The sequence below is a fragment of the Pseudophryne corroboree genome, chromosome 1 (genome assembly GCF_028390025.1).
Source record: "Pseudophryne corroboree isolate aPseCor3 chromosome 1, aPseCor3.hap2, whole genome shotgun sequence".
Classification (NCBI taxonomy): Eukaryota; Metazoa; Chordata; class Amphibia; order Anura; family Myobatrachidae; genus Pseudophryne; species Pseudophryne corroboree.
Window position 1 is genome coordinate 14,435,959 of NC_086444.1, and position 4,275 is coordinate 14,440,233.

Here is a 4,275-nt window from a genome sequence, read left to right on the forward strand (position 1 = left end):
TGATGCGTATGTCATTAGACAATCAGGGATATGGCACAGATTAAGATCAAGTCAACGAGCAGACATGTGGTTATTGGGTGAGTTGTTGCACATATTTTGTTCAAAATTTTGTATATTTTTCCAAATTGACTATTTCTAATTTTTTATTTTTCTCAAACAGGAGACCGTGGATATCCTTGCACCCCCTGGCTCATGACTCCTTACCGTAATCCCAGGCCAGGACCACAGACGGCATTTAACTCCGCGCTTACTGCCACTAGGCAGCTGGTGGAGCGCACAATTGGGGTCCTTAAAGGGCGGTTTCGTGTGCTCCACCGCACTGGTGGCGACATCATGTATTCGCCGGAGATGGCAAGTAAAATAGTGGTCCTGTGCGCTATACTCCACAATATCGCGGTAAGGAGTAGCGTAGAGCTTCCTCAGACAGAGGAATTGCCTGATGAGGAGCCAGGGGTTGTCCGACACTTCGGTGGGGGGAGTGTTACAAGGAGGGGGAGCCAAGTCAGGGCAAGCATTGTTGCTGAATTTTTCAGGTATAGTGTTTTTTTTTACTCTATTGTTACCAAAATAAAAGCACAGTATGCATCATTTTGTATTTAAATGTAGAAATTGTGTTTGCTATTGTAAGGTCATTGTGTAATGCTTTTTGTGTGTTTGAATCTGTTTTTTTTTTTATCTTCAAAAAACAATAACACGTTAAGCTGACAATTTAATTTTGTGTCAAACAATACTGTGATGTTGCTAAATAGTGTCCTTATTTTTTTACTATTCTAACATCATGATTATTTAAACAAAAACACAAACAAATGAAACTGAATGTTGCCCACTTTGTGAATGTCCAGCTGAAAGACCACACAAACTGAGGTGAGTACTCAGATATGTTTATAAATTGATCTAAAACTGTGTGTGTGTCTGTGTCTGTGTTTTTTTGTTTTAAATTTTATGGTTGTGTTTTGCTTAAAATTTGCTTATGCGAATGCGTAGTTCCGCTCGTGCGAAATAACACTCTGCTCTTCACAGCATTGCAAAGATCAATAAAGTTATTATAAATGACATATGACAGCATAGATTGTGGACCAATCACATGCTAACAGACATTATAAATATATGCCCAAATAAGGAAAACGCCATTGCCATGATGCGTGCGGCACCTTTCACCAGGCGGGAGCTCCGCGTCCTGGTTGCGGTGATGGACCGCCGCGTAGGCCGCGTTGGGCGATTCATCCCCAATCGTGTTAAGCGCGAGGCCTACGCGGAGGTCCGTTGCCTGCTGCGGTCTCGCGTCCGCAGCAGGCGGACCATCATCCAGTTAGAGCGGAGATGGAGTGATCTCCGAAGGAGGACTCCAGAGCTGTTGGCGGAGATCCGCCAGCAAATCCGCACTATGCATGCACGCAGTAAGTAACATTACATAAGATTATTAGCATAAATAGTGCAAATTTTCACTAAGTGGTAGGCTAATTGCAACACTGAGTGAACATTTTGAAAAAATAGGACAGTGTGTGTGGTTAGGGCAAACATTACTGACTGTAGCAAAGTGTCCCTAAACAAGTGCATGTTTTACATAATTAGTAACCAGGCAGGAAACTGTACCAAAAAACTTGATCAGTGCTGTCTATATAATAAGGTAGCTTGAATAGTGATCTGGTGATGTTGGCTAGACAAATCAATATGTCTCAATGGAATAGATACAGGAATGACCGACAACATTTTTAAATTTCATAATTTTGTTTGCAGTGGGCAACATGAAGAGGTTTGAATAATTATTTTTTAAAAATTCTTACAAAAACTTTCTTTTACATGGAACCGAACAGTGAAAATTACAATTGATTAGTATGTAATTTAACATGCAAATTGAAATATATTTTACCAATCATTCTAGGACGACCACAACGGCAAGCACCACATGATGCACCAGCTCAGCACCCTTCCCCTTCTCACTCCCCCTCCACTTCCCAGTCCCCCTCCCCTTCTCACTCCCCCTCCCCTTCTCACTCCCCCTCCCCTTCTCACTCCCCCTCAGCTTCCCAATCCCCCTCAGCTTCCCAATCACCCTCAGCTTCACAATCCACCTCAGCTTCCCAGTCACCCTCAGCTTCCCAGGCCCCCTCAGCTTCCCAGGCCCCCTCAGCTTCCCAGGCCCACTCCACTTTCCACTCCCCTTCTCAGCCAACCTCTCCTTCTCTTTCTGTGACCCCTTCTCCTCCTTCCCATACCCCTTCTCCTTCTACTTCCAACTCACCTTCTCAGCCCCCCTCACCCTCTATTGGCCTAACATTTTCACCGCCCCCCTCGCCCTCTCAATCAGACCCACCCTCTGAAATTACATCCCCAATCCAACCTCCTTCCCCCATCCAGCCTCCTTCCCCCATCCAGCCTCCTTCCCCAATCCCTCCTCCTTCCCCCATCCAGCCGCCTTCCCCCATCCAGCCGCCATCCCCACCCAGTGAATGGGCAGAGGAAGCCCCTGAAGACAGTTCAGGGAGTCTTCATGTTGCCGAGGAAAGTAAGTGTTTTAACATTTTGTTAAAAATGATTACCTACTTACACTTACAATGACAAAACATGCAGTGTTGTACTGTTGGAATTCTTGTACCAAGGAAAATTAATTGTGTTTTTCTTTATGGTGTACATGTTGCATTTACATTTATTTGAGTGTCATTATATGTCCAGTGTTTATGTGTGCCATGTTTTGTGTGTCCACTCTAGGTCGACACTCATTAGGTCAACAGGGTTGGCAGGACAACAGGGTTTATATGTGTTAGGTTTTCTGGGAAACAGTTAGACCTGAGTGGAGTTTAGTATGTTGTTGTTCTTTTACACTTGTGCCTGTATATTCTTAATATTTACACTTACAAATCACATGCTTCACTTTGTTAGGCAGCCTAACGACCCAATGATTTGTGGTGTGAAAGTTACACTCACAAAATGATTATTGGATAAAGTCAAACCTGTTTGACCTTATTTAGTAAGGGCAGCTTTCATGGAGTGTGGGCATGCTAGGATATGTTGTCCTTCTGAAGATGTTGATATGCAGTGTGATGATGCAGGACCAACACCCTAAAAAAAAAAAAAACAATAAAAAAAAACCAAATGGGAATGAATGCCAACATGGTGTAACATTGACGAAGATGGTAGTTATCTTTAACATGGGATGTCGGCCATAGCAAACAATAAGATTATACTTTAAAAATTGGGAACCACTTCTACAATATAATATTCATATTTTTGCTTGTTTGCTATGGGCAACGTTCCATCTTAAATATAACTCACATAGTAGTAAATGTAACCCATGGTCTGGAACACTTTAAAATCTTAAAAAAAGGCTGAGCAGGCTTGTGTGTTGTTCTGCTAATGATTGTACCATAAAACAGGCAGGATGTAGTAACTTTGCCATTAAAGCAGGCCTGTCCAAACTGCGGCCCTACAACTGTTGAGAAACTACACATCCCAGCATGCCCTGACACAGCTTTGGCATTCCCTGACCACAAAACTGTGTCAAGGCATGCTGGTATATGTAGTTTCACAACAGCTGGAGTCCAGCAGTTTGGACATGCCTGCATTTAAGTGTGCTTTGCGCCTTGCTTGGATAATAAGTAATGTAATTAAGTTATTAATGTTTGTGTTGCATCTTAATTTCAGATGTTGCAGTTGGAGATCCTACAAGTTTTGGAGGCATTCTTTACACCATGCGCCAACACCTGCAAGGATTAATGCATTGTGTTGAAAATTTGCAAAAATTTGCATGATTTTGTTTATTTTAAGAAAAAAAAAACTGATTTATTTTAAAAAATAAAATAAAAAAAGTTGATTAAAGTTAACCGGGTGTTGTGTTTATTAATGCAAAAAAGGATCAGCTGATTGGCAGGCAGAAATTGTTTGCAAAAAACATTACACACATCTTACGTTAGATTATTAACAAAAAAAACAGGAGATTATTGTGTTAAGAAACATGTAAACACCTTCATTCACAAACAACACCTTTAAAAACAAACAAAGGGAAAAAAAAAAAATACACTTTTACATGTTGATGGGCAATTATGGCAACAAAGTGTTAATCTGGTTTGTTTTGCAGACTTAATTGTTTAGGAACATTATCAATCATTACACTAATTGGATTCGTTATTGAAAAGGGCTTGTTGACTTTAAAAGGAATGGTGTAATTTCACTTAATAGCTTTAAAAAAACATTTTTGAGCGTTTTTCCTTAAAAGTGTGCACTTTTACGGTAAAATGTGTAAATCTACTAAAACTTAGTATTTTTACGATTAAGTAT

General features: G+C 40.8%; 1 long non-coding RNA gene across 2 annotated transcripts; it reads left to right on the forward strand.

The window, feature by feature from the left end:
• The first annotated feature begins 297 nt into the window (after nucleotides 1-297).
• On the forward strand, nucleotides 298-3,727 carry LOC135050461 (uncharacterized). Of its 2 annotated transcripts, XR_010242071.1 has the most exons (4): nucleotides 298-533; nucleotides 843-864; nucleotides 1,883-2,506; nucleotides 3,643-3,727. It is a non-coding gene; the product is annotated as an uncharacterized LOC135050461 (long non-coding RNA). The 2 variants fall into 2 exon arrangements; XR_010241838.1 differs by having other exon boundaries at nucleotides 299-864.
• Nucleotides 3,728-4,275: the final 548 nt, after the last annotated feature.